This window comes from Silene latifolia, chromosome 9 (assembly GCF_048544455.1).
Source record: "Silene latifolia isolate original U9 population chromosome 9, ASM4854445v1, whole genome shotgun sequence".
Lineage (NCBI taxonomy): Eukaryota > Viridiplantae > Streptophyta > Magnoliopsida > Caryophyllales > Caryophyllaceae > Silene > Silene latifolia.
Window position 1 is genome coordinate 177,662,113 of NC_133534.1, and position 17,359 is coordinate 177,679,471.

Below are 17,359 nucleotides of genomic sequence, written 5' to 3' on the forward strand. Positions count from 1 at the left end.
CGATCGAGTGGCCCTCACTCGATCGAGTGCACCTCTTGTTACTCGATCGGGTAACCCTTACTCGATCGAGTAGCCCTGGTAATTTGTTATACGTGTCTCTGACCTTCACCTACTCGATCGAGTAGGCTATTCACTCGATCGAGTAGCCTATACTCGATCTAGTGACCCCTGTTTTGGGTCATATGCTTATCTTTTGATTTCCGTTGCATATTATGTTAAATTCAAAGGTGTTATTTTGCTTCTTTATGCATTGTTTTACATGTATATTGGTCCTGATGCGTAAGTTACCCAATCTTATGGTGTAATGAGTGACACCTATAGTGGGTATGAGTTCGGTGGGAGGATATGAGTTATATGTGGTTGTGATAGATAGTGGAAAAAGAAAAGGAAGATCGGTATGGCTTATTGAGGCATATAGCATATTTTGGTGAGATGAGATGAGTGATAAGATTTTGTGTTGAATGATGTAAAAGTAAGTGAATGTGGGCGAGGCATGATGCAAGTCTAAGGAACGTGAGAATGAAAAGGTTGGAAGAAAGGATATGGATAGTAGCAACATGAGATGTTAAGGATTATGAAGGGAGAGGGTTATAAACGGGTTGGTTAAGAATATATGTAATGGAAAGATCGTTGTAGATAGATGGAAAAGAATGATGTATTAAGAGCTTAGATTGACTTATGCAACGATGTGGACTTGTAGATGGAGAGTTAGTTTGGGGAATTTGGTTTATCAAGAGTGGAACTAATGTGTGATTTCCTTGGGCAGTTAATAGTATGAAATGAGTTTTGGGGAAATTCAAAAAAAAAAATGGTGATGGGCGATCAGTGTGAGTGATAACATGAGATGGTCTGGACTGATTGGTGATAACTGTGAGTGATAGCATGATAAGAGAGGATCCAAGGTCAGAAAGAGTGAGATGATATCGATAAGAAATAATGGGATTTTAGTTTGGAGCAATGAGAAGGTAACCGGAGTACTAAAGAGTTAGGTATAAGTAATAAGGAGTTGAATGGTTAAACGATTTTGTCGAGTGTAAAAAAGAAAAGAATGAGGGGAGTAAAACTAGGAAAATGTTCACCGGAGTTATGTGATATAAAAGTAAGGAATCGTCGAGATGTATGATACTATCATGAGGATTTGAGTTAACAGTTATATAGGAGTTCGAGGACGACATGATAATCATGAGTTTCGAGGAATTAAAGAAAGTAAAAAGCGGGGTAAATAATTTGCACAATATGAGATCTTGGTGGTGAGTTGGGTGACGATACAATTAAGGGTGGATTTGGAAATAATGTTGAGGTAATTTGGTTGATGGGTTTGATTTTTGTTATTTGGGATGTTAACAAAAGATAGAAAGGAAACCGTGATGTTTAGAGATGAGTGTAAGAGGCTTGACGTCCGAACGATGGTGGTGTTGAGGTGTTGTCACTGGTGGTTAAGAGTGATTATAAATAGGAAAGATGGCCATTCTAAAGAGGTTGATTTTGTAGAGACCTGGTTGATGTGTATGGTTGTAAGAGAGCATAAGATGTGGTTATAGGAGGCGGTTTCTGGTAGTTGAGTATTAATGTTATGGTTACGTTTGGCAGGAAATGCTGGTTATGCGAATGGAAGAATGTGTATGAGGGGCATACGAGTTGAGCTCGGGCGAGAGGTAACCTTTATCAGGTGGTAACTTACGTGATTAGGATTGATTAGTTGGATGTGATTACGGGTCTATGATGTGTATAAATGTTTGTGTGAGGTTTTGACCTCAGAAGAAGTAGTATGGTGTGTTAATTATAAAGTTGTTATCTGAATTTTCTATATGTTGAGTACGGTAACCTAATTGAATGATATTAAAAAAAAATGGTAATAGTTTGATTGATCTGGCATGGTTAGTTATAATTGTATGTGTATTTATAATACATGTGTATTCCGTGAAATGGTAGGGATGGTGTTCACGAGGTGCTTATCCGTTTATTTATATAATATGTTGCGTTGTGATTTAGTAAAGTGGATTTGAGTAAGTTTCCTTGTCCGAGAAGTTATTTCTAAGTCAGTGTTTATGGGATTGTGTATGTTGCGATGTCTATCGGTGTGGTTGTGGTACCTCGGGTGGTGATCCGGGCACGATACTTAGTGTTGTGATGCGGGTATTTTCGCACTGCGGTGTGGTTGTTGGTGGCGGTGTTGCGATACCACCGGTTGTGGTGGAGTAGGCGAAATGATTATGATACGTGTTTTCGAAAGTACATACCAGTTAAACATAGATTGTTGTTTCGTTTGCTGCTGTTCCTTGTGAGTTTTGGTTGAACATGGAGACTGTTGTTTTGTTTGTTGATGTTTCTTACCAGTTTCAGTTTGGGAATGAGGGTAGAGTATGATATGAAAGAGAGTTGTATATGTTTTCGTTGTTGTCATGGTATAGTGATATTCTGTTGATGGGACACAGTTGTCAGAAGTTGTTACAGTACATTTGATCTTGTTGTAGATGATACATTGGTGCACATAGTCATGGCAAGTGATTCGTATAACATGTGTTGTAATGATCTGAAAGCTGCAGGTGGTTCACAATCTTTCGTTGAGACAGTGAGTGTAGGGTGTTAGGAATTAGTGTCATGTTAAGTTATGTATGAGTTTTGCGGTAATGAAATAAAAGAACTTGAGGATCTAGTGTGAGTGTATGTAATAATTTTGGATCGTAAGTTATGAGTATGGAGATAGGTGCAGGTATAGAGGATTATGTCGTTTTGGCAGTAATAGGGAACAATTGAAGTTTTGGTTAAGCTAAAGATTTTGAGGTATAGGTTAGGTGGTGTGACGAGTGAATTGAAGTATGAGAATTGTTTAGTAAGAGAGCCTTAGATATTTGCATGGCGAGTGATTAGATTATAGGTGGTTATCTTTGACATGCGGTGGTGATGGGGATAATGAGAAGATATAGCTAGGATTTAGTATTAGTGAGTTACGAGGACGTAACATTTATCTTAAGAGGAGTAGGATGCGATAAAAGAGATTTTGATGGTTGTGCATATGGTAGTATAATTGGAAGTAGAGTGTTGGTGTAGCATAAAGGACGGATATTTGTTTTGATTGATTTTATTAAAGGTCATGACCGTGCTTGTAGTAGTTCGATGTTTAGGAGTGGGAGAATATTTCAATAGTGATGACAGTTGGATGATGATGTTATTTGTGTGAGTAAACTTCGGGGACGAAGTTCCTTTTAAGGGTGGTAGAATGTAACATTCCGTTTGATGTTATGAGTATCTTGATATTGGATTTGCTAGTGGATGATATGTTACGGAGCTAGCAGCGTTTGTGTTAGTAGTGTATGGAGCTAGTGTCGAGAGAGATATATTGTAGCTAATACGATATCGTGAGACATGTTGTGGAGGTAGGCGTAGTTGGTGGAGTTGGTGTTAAGAGTTCATGTTTTATAGGGTGAGATTTTGTTTTGAGTTCTTAGTTGCGTTGTTGTGTCTTAATCGTGTTGGTTGGTTTGTTTTTATGTATGGGTTGAACTTCGGGGACGAAGTTCTTTTTAAGGAGGAAAGACTGTAATACTACGGTTTTATGAGTCTATGGGTACTCTATCGAGTGGGGTTTACTCTGTCGAGTAAGTAGTTTTTGACGCAAAACAGTAGTCTACCTGTAGGGCACTCGATCGAGTGAGTTGGGTACTCGATCGAGTAGGGGGCACTCGATCGAGTAAGTGCCTTACTCGATCGAGTAATTGTGTTTTACGGGTTTGTTTTGACGGGTTTTGCTAATAACGCGAGATTAATATAAAAGGCTTTTGTCATTTTCTTTAATCACTTTTCACCTTTCTAAACCTTTAAAAAGAAAAAGAAGTTACGTAGTTCTCTCTCGTCTCGTTGTTGGCAAATCCTAATGGCTAGAGTCATCGAATCGTTAAGTTCTTTACAACATTGAGACCGTCGTATTGTGGGTAAGCTCCTAGTATGATTTTTATATTGTTTCATTGAGTTTGGTTAAAACTTTAATTGGGTAGATTTGGGGATTTTGGGGTTTTTATGATTGTATGTTTAAGGTAGTATTTGTATGAATGCATGTGTAGGAGGAGGGTTCGTAGAAGAGAGGTTTTGAGATAGCTGCTAGATCGTCTGATTCTGTGATTGCTGTTCCAGGTAGGGTTTCCCTACCCAGTATTAATTACATAATGTGTGGTGATTGTGCTGTAGTTAGTGATTGTTGATTGATTCAGACGGTTATGATTTCGTATTATTGATTTATTCAGACAGTTGTTGATTCTGTGTTGTGGTTACTGTTTATTTGTCTGTGTTCTTCGGGGTGCGTCCCTGGCTGAGTGGAGTCACTTGCGGGAGTGGCTTCACGTCCTTGATTCGCCTTCTGTGGAACCCGCCACAGAAGGGATGTGCACATTAATGAACATGGGTTTATCGCTCAATGGAGATGAGCGGGGCTTAGGTGGGAACGGCTACGGTCCCCCATTGGCGGCGAAAAGTATCTGTTGCGATGGGTACTCTGGCAGGGCTACACACTTTAGTGTGTATTCAGTTATGAGGTGATTGGAGATGGAGATTAGGATTGTGTGTGAGCTGTTTGTATGATTGTTTCAGTGTTGCTTTGATTGTGTAATTAGGACTGACCCCGTTTAAAAGTTTTAAAAATTGTGGTGATCCATTCGGGGATGGTGAGCAGTTATTGAGCAGGTATGATATGACGCGTATGGGATAGTTAGGATGAGTCGTCACGTGGCAGTTAGAAGTCTTCCGCTGTGTCAGATGATGTTTTATAGCTTTGATAGTTTTATCAGTAGACCGTCTGAGAACCTTGTATTTCAGTTTAACAGTTTTTGTTTTGATCATGTAATCACTTTAAACTATATTGTTATTTAAATGATGTTTCTTCATTGTCATTTTATTATCATTGCATCGGGTAACCGAGATGGTGACTTTCTTATACCTTAAGTGGTTCTGGTAAGGCACTTGGAGTATTGGGGTGTCACAGTGCAGGATGGCGTGAAGAACAGTGGCAAGTTGTTCATGATAGGAAAGTACGCAGCTGAGGGAGATGCTCATGTGGTTCGGGTACTTTTCTAACCAACTCTAAGCCATCTTATGTTTTATTTGATTCGGGAGCGACCCATTAATTTATATCTAGTGACCATGTTAAGGTGTTGGGATTGGATGACCCAGTAGTAATAAAAGATGAAGTAACCATACCCTCTGGGGAGTCGATATCTTGTATCCATGCATATAAAAACGTGAATATCCTTATAGACGAAGTTTTATTTCCTATGGACTTAATAGAATTTCCGTTAGGAGGTTTTGAGATTATTTTGGGAATGGAATGGTTGATAGAAATAGAGCCTTTATAGATTGCTATCAAAAGAAAGTATTTTTCAAAGGACCAAAAGGAGTAAGAGTGTCTTATAGGGGATTTGTAGTGAAACCCAAGGTGAGACTTATATCAACAGTTACCCTGAAGTCGTGTTTGACAAAGGGAGGAGAGTTGATTTTATGCCATATATGGGACACGCGTGAGGTGGTAAAGGGCGTAGACGAAATTCCAGTGGTGAGTGAGTTTCAGGATGTGTTTCCAGAAGAGATTCCGGGTTTACCTCCAAAGAGGGATGTGGATTTTATTATTGAGCTTAAACCTGGAACTGGACCTATTTCTAAGGCACCTTACAGAAGGGGGCCTAAGGAATTGGAGGAGTTGAAGAAGCAGTTGGAGGAATTGCTAAAGAAGGGTTATTTGAGACCAAGTGTGTCGCCCTACGGAGCGCCATTTTTATTTGTTAAGAAGAAGGATGGAAGTAAGAGATTGTGTATAGATTACAGAGAGCTGAATAATGTGACGATTAAGAATAGATATCCTTTGCCTAGAATAGATGATTCATTCGATCAGCTGAGTGGAGCTGGAGTTTTCTCTAAAATTGACTTATGGTCGGGATACCATCAGTTGAGAGTTAAGGAGGAGGATGTACCTAAGACTGCCTTTAGGACGAGGTATGGACATTACAATTTTGTGGTTATGCCTTTTGGTTTAACTAATGCACCTGCAGTATTTATGGATTTGATGAATAAAGTGTTTAGTCCTTACCTTGATCAGTTTGTAGTAGTCTTTATTGATGACATATTGGTGTAATCTAAGAACAAAGAGGAGCATGAGAAGCATTTAAGAATTTTTTTGCAAACTTTGAGGGAGAATAATTTATATGCTAAGTTTAGTAAATGTGAGTATTGGTTGGATAAAGTAGCATTTTTTGGGCCATGTAGTGTCAAAGGAGGGAGTGTCGGTTGACCCAGGTAAGATATAAGCAGTGTCTAAGTGGGAGAAACCGAAAAACGTGGCAGGCGTGAGAACTTTTCTGGGATTGGCTGGCTACTATAAGAGGTTTGTGAAAGATTTCTCTAAGTTAGCTAAGTCTTTGACTGCGTTGATGAGAAAGGAGAATAGGTTTAAGTGGGATGAGAGTTGTGAAACGGCTTTTCTAACCTTGAAGGAGCGTTTGAGCACAGCACCTATATTAGCTTTACCACAAGGAAGTGAGAATTTTGAGGTGTATACAGATGCTTCGAAAAATGGATTGGGGTGTGTGCCAGAGAGGGAAAGTAATCGCTTATGCTTCAAGACAGGTGAAACCGTATGAGGAGAATTATCCAACGCACGATCTGGAGCTAGGGGCGGTCGTGTTTGCTCTTAAGTTATGGAGGCATTATTTATATGGAGCTACTTTTAAGGTATTTTCGGATCATAAGAGCCTTAAGTATATTTACACTCAGAAGGAGCTTAATATGAGACAAAGGAGGTGGATAGAATTGATTGGAGATTATGATATGGAGACAATTTACCATGAGGGAAAGGCTAATGTAGTAGCAGATGCTTTGAGTAGGAAGTCGGTTCATGCTTGATGTTTAACTATGTCGCGGGTTAAATTGCAAGATGAATTACAGAGAAATGGGAATTTGTGTAATAAGAAAAGGGGATTCAGTTGGGGATTTGACGGTTGAACCAGAATTGTATGCTGAAATCCGAGAGAAGCAGAAAGGAGATCCGAAGTTGGAGAAGTGGCGTGCGGCCGTGGAGGAAGGCGTGCCGTCATGATTTGTTATAGGGGTAGATGGTGGTTTGAGATTCCATGGGAAGTGGTGTGTACCTGATGATGAGGAATTGAAAAGAAATATTTTGACTGAAGCACATTCTACACCATATTCTGTGCATCCTGGAGGAGATAAGTTGTATAAGGATTTGAAGAAAACGTTTTGGTGGCCAGGAATGAAGAAGGAGGTTGCTGAGTTTGTTTCTAGATATTTGTATTGGAATATGTGTCCTCTGACAATAATGCGATCACAACTGTCGATCATGATGATCACATGTTTAAATCTCATTTTAAGAATACATGTGGGATGTAATATTTTACAGTCAACTGGTCCATATCGGTAATGATTGGCTGACTAGAGTTTGACATTACTGTCGTGCGACGGTGGTGATCAGTTGATCCCTTTAGGTCATACCTATAGGGAAATACTCTTAATTGATTATTTAATTAATCGTATGCCGATACGAGTTAATTAAATTGCTTAAAATTGACGGATGATTTTGTGAGTAAAGTTAACGTGTCTTATTGTAATTCGATTAAATTAGATACGGTCTAAGTCATCAAATTGTTTTATTACTTGGATAAAATTATTGTTTACGAAACAATTGAAATTGAATGAATAATTTATTATAAATACAAGACGTTGTAAGTTATAATTTGATAAACCGTTTTGGTACAAGTAATTACGAATTACTAGTCGATTTTGTATATGACATATTTTATTAATATGTTGATTTTTAATATGTTAAAAATACATTGCATTGTGACATGTCATGTAACATGTAACATGTGACAAATTGACAAATGACAAAATAAAATGGATTTTCCATTTTATACATGTACCGAAAATAAGGGTGGGAGGATAGAGTTTATATATTATGTTGTTTATATTTAAGTGGAAAACACAATTATAGCCTAATCTCTAGCCATGCAACCCTACAAGCTTTGGTGAAGATCATCTTTTGCATGCATTGGCTCCCCATTAACCCACCCATCCAACCGGTTTTTGAGGGAAGAGGAACCCAAATGGATTCCTCTATTATTCATTCACTACTCTTATATTTTTCTAGTGTAAGAAAAATACTCTACACTCTACATTTTTGTGAAACATTTTAGAGATAGAAAACTCACAATAATTATCTCCTCTTAACCAAAATAGAGGAGAAATAATTAATATTTTGTGTCATTTTTTAAGTAAGACTAATATTGTTACTAGATCATAATAATATTAGTTATTAAGAGATTTCCTTGGGTATTCACATTTGGGAGAGGTTCTAATTTGGACCTTTTGTTCATCCATTTTAAGGAAAGCTCAAGAACTAACAAATAGGTGAATTTGTTGGTGCCCATAAAACCGAAATCATATAGTAAGATTGATTATTTCTTCTCTTATCTTATTTATGTTTGCATGCATAAGATCTAGTTTAAATTTTATGACTAAATTAAAATGTAACATATATGAATATGTTTAATTATGAGATTAATAATTTCTAACAAGAGGTATCATGAGCCTTAGGTTGTTTGCATGCAAATCGGTTATTGTTTTTCCGAGTTATAAGATTAACAAACAAAACTTATAAGTTTGTGTTTATTATGAAATATAACGAAATTTATTTGCATGTAAAAGTTTCTGGTCCTAAGTTATTTTTATGACATTTTGGTTTATTCATAGATTTTATTGTTCATTTTATATAATATTGGCATTAAAATGTGATTTTTATGATAAAAATGTCATTTTGGACTAAAAATAGTTAAACTTCGAGTTTTTTAGTGGTTTTTGGATATGTTTTCACATATATTATCTACTGATGACCTGTAAATTTTCATAATCAAATGAGTTGTTATGCTCGAAATATGGATTTTTCAAGTTAAAATCGTATTTAAATGGTTAAATAGGTTAATATGAGTTATATTTCGAATCTGGTCATAGAAATTTAGTATGTTGTCTCATGCAATTGTACAAGATGTGTGTAAAATATTTGGCTATAATGAAGTCTTTATGCATGATTTATGAATTTTTGATGAAAAATCACATAAATAGTGACTTTAATTAGTAAAAATGCTAAAACATACTTCATGACTAAAGAAAAACCGTCACATGTTACATTTTATCATATTTTTCAGATCTAAAAGTTAAAAGTTGATGAATATAATTTTTCTCATATTTTTAGGATCATATTTGTTAAATCCGATAAACCGCAACATTGTTTTTCTCGATATATTTTCGAAATTTTTAACCTATGTTTTTTTGCATTATGAGTGTCATGGTATTTTTTCAGAATATTCATGAGTTTAAATTTCAAATTTTTAAATTATTTGAAATTGTTATGATTTAATTTGAAGTTTATGACATAATTTTGTATTTTGGGTCCATTTATGAACAATATTAAGAAATCTAGGTTAATTATTTTCAAATGTTAGTGGAGACTAATTTTGAGTCCTAAGATGGTTAGGGTAATTAACTTGTACATAAATATGATTTTATGTAATTATTGTGTTTTTTAAAATGTTAAATCACGCAAATCCGTAAAAACCGATTAATATACGATATTGGCTTCTTAAAGGCGATTTAGCATAAAATTGGGCATGTTCATACATATTATAATGATGCATTTTATTTATGATTGTCATATTTTAATTTTATGTAATTTTTGAATTATGTAATTTTACTTAGTATGGCCTTAGTTTTTTTTTTTTTGGTGAAATGTGAGAAATTTTATAAATAAAATGTAAAATAATTACATGAGGCTCTATATGGTGATCACAAACAAAAATCAAAACATCATTCTATAAGACGCATTCTATTAAGCCATTCTCTTTCAGCAAGTGTCATAACTGTTCTATCCCGGGCTCGAACTCTGAACCTCATCTCGTCCATGATAATGCCTGCCACACTTTCAGGACGAAGCAAAACATTCTCATACCGGCCTTTGTTTCTCTGCTTCCATACTTGGTACATAAGACTCAGCATCATAGCAACCTGCACTCCCCTCTGCAACATTGTTCCTGTCCTATGCATACACCAATTCATCACATCCCTTAGAGGAAATGCCCAAGAAGTTTTGTTAGTCAGCTCTCCTACAACTCTCTTACTGTATAAACAATCACAGTAAAGATGCTTAATAGTTTCAGAAGCTAGACCACATAGAAAACACTTGTCCTCAATGTCCACCCCAAATCAGTATAATCTAGCAGTTGTGTTCAATGCCTCATGAGCTATAAGCCACCCCAAGAACTGGTGTTTTGGCAATGCCCATCCATTCCAGACAACTTTAACCCATTGAACTCTTGGCCTAGTCCCTCTAAACCAGGCATAGCACCCTGCTGGAGTAAATCCTCCTGGTTGCACAGTCCACTGCCCCTGAACATAACCAGGCCTCATCTCATCCTTAACCCTACAAATTCTCCTCCAAACCCAGCTAGAATTTGTACTTGGCTTATATTCCATCCATTCCTGACCTTTAAGGTAATTATTTTGGACCCAATGTACCCATATAGAGTCTCTTTGCATAGCTATCCAGTCAACAAATCTTCCTACCATAGCCTTATTCCATGATTCCTGATCTTTGAGTCCCAAACCTCCTTCATCTTTGGGTCTACAAATAGTATCTCATCCCACAAGAGGAGTCCTTCTATAGTCTGCACTATTGTCCCAGAGGAAATTTCTACAAACTGCTTCTATCCTCTTAATAATGCCTTTGGGGATGATAAACATAGAAGCCCAATATGAGTGTAAGGAATTAAGCACACTCTGCACAATTACCAACCGTCCTGCATAAGAGAACTTCCTTGCACCATATCCATGAATCCTACCACAAATTTTATCCACGAGGCATTCACAGTCTTGCTTTTTAAGCCTTGTAGTTTGTATTGGCATGCCAAGGTATCTAAAAGGAATGCTCCCTTCAGTAAAACCAGATATCTGTAGGATCTCAGACTTCAACTGCTCAGGAACATTCCTGAAGAAAGCACTTGATTTAGAAGCACTTACCTGCAGGCCAGTAGCATTAGAGAATGTAGCAAAAGATTGCAACAAGAGCATCATAGAGGTGGCATCTCCTTTACTTGAACAAAACAACATCATCAAAGAAACATAAGACTAGTGAGCCTTTGTTTCTTGCACATAGGGTGGAATTTGAAATCATACTTTGAAGTGGCATACTGCAGAGTACGAGTCAGATACTCCATGCATAAGGTAAAGAGCAAGGGAGAAAGAGGGTCCCCCTGCCTTAAGCCCCTCTTACCCTGGAAGTAACCAAACATCTCACCATTAACAGAAAGAGAATAAGTGGTTGTAGTGATGCATTGCATTAACATGGCCTTGAACTCAGGAGGGAAATTTAGTTCATCTAAAAGATTCTCAACAAAAGACCACTCCACTGTATCATAGGCCTTCTGTAGATCTATTTTGAACATACATCTTGGGGAAGCATGAGGTCTTTCATACAGCCTGATCAAATCCTGACATATAAGAATGTTCTCCTGAATGCTTCTCTGCTGTATCCCTGATTTTGCCCTACTATTTGTGGTAACACTTCAGCAAGCCTTGAACAAAGCAATTTTGATATGATTTTATACACTACATTACAACAAGCAATAGGTCGGAATTGGAGAACACTCTTTGGCCTATCACACTTGGGAATAAGTGTAATATTTGTGGAATTTATTTGCTTGAGTAGCTGCTTATGTTGAAAAAAATCTTGAACTGCCTTTATCACATCCCCTCCAATCTCCCCCCAAGCATCTTTAAAAAACTTGCTAGTGTAACCATCTGGCCCAGGAGAATTTATGACAGGGATACTAAATAAGGCCTCCTTAATTTCCTCCCCAGATACAGGCTTTCTCAGGCTATGCCAATGATCAGCATTGCACCTAGGTCCTTGGGCAATAATCTTCCTGTGGATCTTCTTTGTTTCTTTACTTGTTCCTAGTAGGACCTGATAGTAGTCAATAAAAGCTTCCTGAATTTGCTCATGTGTATCACACACATTGCCTTCCATATCCTCAATCATTGCAACCCTATTCAGATTCCTTCTCTTTTTCAGCATTCCATGAAAATAGGAGCTGTTAGCATCTCCATCCCTTATCCACATCTGTTTAAACTTTTGAGAAAGGAAGCTTTCCTTAGCCTTATTTAGCTCCTGCAGCTTAAGAGTAGCTTCATATTCTTCAGTAATGCTCTGAATATCAGTAGGATATCTATTTATCACTTCATGCAGTCCCTCCACCTGTTTCTGCAAGATAGTTACAGCATTCTCAATGTCACTGTAGCATTCTTTGTTCAGTTCCTTAAGCACATGTTTCAGATTCTTCAAATTTTTTGCCAGTCCGAACATAGAAGTGCCAGTGAAGCCAGAATCCCAATGCATCCTCACCAGTGGGATAAATTTATTAGAATCACCCCACATGTTGAAATATTTAAAGCTTCTCTTGCCCTGACCTTGACTTGTGCTTTTTAAGAGGCAAGGGGTATGATCCAGAAGTCCCTCAGGAAGGAAGTGTGCATAAATGTCCGGGAACTTGTCACACCAATCTTTATTGACTAAGAACCTGTCAATCCTACTGTAAATTATTTCCTCTGGTTGTTGTTTATTGTTCCAGGTATACAAAGCTCCTACTGCAGCAATATCTATCACCCCACAATCAGCCACACATCTCCTAAATGGTTCCATTTCACCAGATGGAGTATTCCCACCCACTCTCTCTGAAGCATTTAGCACACAGTTGAAGTCTCCTGCAATTGCCCATGGTCCAGCTACCATATTTGCAGATTTTCTCAAATTATCCCACAAATGCTCTCTCTCATGAATTCCATTGAAGGCATACACCATAGTTAACCAGAAACTCCTTGTATCTCCAAAAGAATCAACTTTCATATGAATATATTGGGCATTATATTCCAGAACATTCACCCTAAAACAATTAGGCTTCCAGAGAACCCAAATGCGTCCACCAGAATGATATCTAGTATTTGTAGTGATACACCAACTAGAAAAATTACAAGAAGCCTTATAGAAAGCCTTATTCTTTATTTTTGTTTCAAGTAAACCAAATAAACCTATCTTATTATTATGCAAAAAATTATTGATATCCTTTTGTTTTCCTACTCTATTCATCCCTCTAATGTTCCAAAAATCTATCATATCCATTAGACAATATAGGTTTTGAAGCATTACCAATTTCAGCACTTCTCCTCTTAAGTGGTGATGCATCAACTTCCTTGTAAGAATAAGCTCCAAACACCTCATTGCTGTACCCCTCATTTACCCTCTCACGACTGCTCATTTTAACCAGTCTCTTTACTGGTGTATGGAAGCCCACATCAGCTTTCCCCTCCACCAGTGTAGATATATCGAGCAAACAGTTTCTTTCGAACAACTGTAGTGACAGTTGCATTTTTAGTAACTGGTCTCCATACCTGTTTAACAGGTTGCTTGAATGATTTCTTTATTTCCCCTCTCCTACAGTTCTCCATTTCGTGACCCATTCCTTGGCATTTTGTGCATTTGACAGGTTTCCATTCATACTCAATGTCTACTTTAACCACACCTCCATTTTCGTCCTTAAATGATATGCTATCTGGTAGTTTTTGATCCACCTGCAACTCCACCATCACCCTCGCAAAACCTAGTCTGGTTCTTTCCTCTGTAGCCAAATCACTTTTGACATATTTGCCTACCAGATTAGTAATCTTTGGAAGTCCTTTGCCCCAGAATTTAATAGGCAGCTTATGAATTCTAATCCAAGCAGGCACTGATGTCACATTGTCCTTATTCATCTCCATATCTTTCTCCCATGACTTAACTATCACTGGTTTATTATCAAACAGATAATGCCCTGAACTAAGGACTTGTTCTTTCATTTCCAAGCTTTTAATAAATCTAACCAAAAAGATCCCATTCGGCATGAAAGAGATCTTATCAATGTTAAAATTCGTCCAAATTCTCCTTATAAAACCTTCCACAATCTCCCAAGGCGGGTTAGCACCTAAAATAAAGCAAACTACAGCCTGCTTCCAATAATCAATTTCCTCTTCCACATCCTCAAGTTGAATTTGCAACATTTCATCATGCTCTGCTTTTTTCTCACAGTCAGCGTTCTCATTCTCAACAGGCTCTGTTTCCACGTCTTGTTCAGTATGTTCTATCCCCTGTTCGAGACTATCCTTCACAATTTCCTCCTCTTCTTCACTTTCCTCTATTTCCTCTTCTGTTTCACCCTCCTCGTCCGTTTCTACAATCAATTCTGGAATACCTACAATGTCATGAATCATTTTGGTTTTACCTTCTTCATCAACATCTGGTCCTGTGCATACGGTATTAGGGTTCCTGTTTTCCATACTTTCTGCTTCCTCTACCATCGTAGCATCCTCCTTAGTCTTCGCAGGGATACTCCTCCCCCTTAAGTTCAATTCTCGTTGTCTTTGTTGACTAGTTTTCCTAGCCATAGGCATTAAAATCAATGACGGCGCAGTAATTACTCATTCATCGTAGCATTCTCTCTCTCTCTCTAGGTTTTTTTTTGTACCGTTAGTTTATAATTTTTTATCCATTTCTGGCCTTAGTTTTTTAATTGGGCATGTTCATACATATTATAAGATTCATAATTAGTTCAATCAAGTTGAACATATTTGATTGATTCCATTTGCTTCCACTGCCGGATCAATTAAATGAGTAATGATGTATAGCACTTCATATACTTTGAGTATGATGAATTGTTTCAAATCGAATTTAGTAATAGTTACCAAGTAAGCCATAAAGATTACCCTTAAGTGCTTGCAGAAGCATTAAGGATGTAAAGCAAAGTGTTTTTGATGCAATTTTGTGTAAGGGTGAAGCACAAATGACAATTGACAATTGAGATTGCGCATGGTTTCCGACAAAACCATAATCAAAACACATTAGGATGGTTAAGATACCATTGTGGCTATGTTATTTAAGAAATAGATTTTCTAGAATCGTTCTAGGCAATAAAGAACAATGAGAAATATTTACAACGGAAATTGATTACACTTGCATTCATGGGATGTGCAAGAGGGATGAGTCCTGCACACTGTGAAAACAGTGGGAGCTATTCTATGACTGGAGAGCTTATGTCTAGATTGGATCTAGACACGTACTCAGAAAGTTTTGTAATGCAAATGTATACATTACAAAGGAAAGCGATTATGTAGTAAGGTTAAGTAAGGCACAAGAAGTTGATAAAACCTACTAACCAAAGCCTTCTCATAGGCTTAACATGATGAGTCATGTCATATGTCATTTCAATTGGATTGAGATGAACAACTACATACATGATCAAAATGGATTATAAAAATATGAAGTAGTAATCAGGTATTAACTACTCATATGTGATAATCACTTTTGTCGTTTGAGTTTTTAAATCTGAAAACTCCTTTTATACTTTGTTACATCCAAACGGGTTGTAGAGACAATATTGAACCCCGTTAAAGTGAACCCGGATTAACATGGTATTCGCACATAGTCACTTGTACGAGGTGACGTCTCGAAGTTACTAGAGTGTGATGCGATTGATGGCAAGTTCAGTGCCATACAGTCATGTGAGATGACTAGTCGATCACATAGGCAGATTGTTAGGAACACTTTGTCGGGCCTTATGACAGCTTATAGAGTTCTGGCAAATTTATATAGCCTGGTCGTGGCGAGAGCTACTATAGTATTCTAATGAGTCGATTCTTTTGACTAAAGACTGTTCGCCTAAGGTGGCACAGTTTCAGATTAACTTTGATTTATGTTACGACGACCTTTGTAAATGGGGTCAAATGGCATATTTTGGGTTATGATGGTTGTGGCTAGTCGAAGGGAATAGTGCGATAGGAATTGTCCACCCCCTTGTCAGGGTTAATACAATATCTCAGGGCCACTCGAGGAGTAATGAACTGGAAATGCGTGGCCACGCTTGGAAGGTATCTATGGTAGATAATTCCGGTCAATCAGTTATTCTCCAGATCGAGGAAACCACTCTCGATATGATCACTTGCAAGTACGACCTGAAAGACATATTGCATTGAGTGGGAGATAATAATAGGACAAGAGAATTGGTGACGCACACTTGTCGAGGACAAGTGGGAGATTGTTGAAATATGTGTCCTCCGACAATAATGCGATCACAACTGTCGATCATGATGATCACATGTTTAAATCTCATTTTAAGAATACATGTGGGATGTAATATTTTACAGTCAACTGGTCCACGCATATCGGTAATGATTGGCTGACTAGAGTTTGACATTACTGTCGTACTACGGTGGTGATCAGTTGATCCCCTTAGGTCATACCTATAGGGAAATACTCTTAATTGATTATTTAATTAATCGTATGCCGATATGAGTTAATTAAATTGCTTAAAATTGATGGATGATTTTCTGAGTAAAGTTAACGTGTCTTATTGTAATTCGATTAAATTAGATACGGTCTAAGTCATCAAATTGTTTTATTACTTGGATAAAATTATTGTTTACGAAACAATTGAAATTGAATGAATAATTTATTATAAATAAAAGACGTTGTAAGTTATAATTTGATAAGCCGTTTTGGTACAAGTAATTACGAATTACTAGTCGATTTTGTATATGACATATTTTATTAATATGTTGATTTTTAATATGTTAAAAATACATTGCATTGTGACATGTCATGTAACATGTAACATGTGACAAATTGACAAATGACAAAATAAAATGGATTTTCCATTTTATACATGTACCGAAAATAAGGGTGGGAGGTAGGGATGGCAGTCTCACCCTTACCCTATGGATATCCATCCACCCGAAATTAAATGGGTGGGATATGGATGACGAATTTTTTTCGAATTTAGGGTAGGATATGGATATGGGTGAATTTAGGGTGGGATATGGATTATCGTCTCTCACCCGCTTAACCACCCTGTGGATATCCGAAATTAATATTTATAATTAATTTTTTATTAAGTTAATAATTATTTAGATCATTAATGATTTCCCTTCAAAAGTATATTTTTTTTATCAGAAATTTTACTTAATTTTAATATCATATTTTTATTTGGAAAAGTAAAACTTGTGTTTATGTGGATATTGTTTTTTTCACTAATCAAAGTAACTTACTTTTGTTAGTTTAATCAATAATATAATGCGTTGGTGGTTTCTTTGTAGTTGGCGTGACGTATTTGTATGGTCACTTGCTTTACAAAGACACTTTGTTGTTGGATATATGCTGGGTTGCTATTTGCTAACACATATTGTTACTTGAATTATATATGTCTTTTAATTTTATCGCCACAATTTTGTT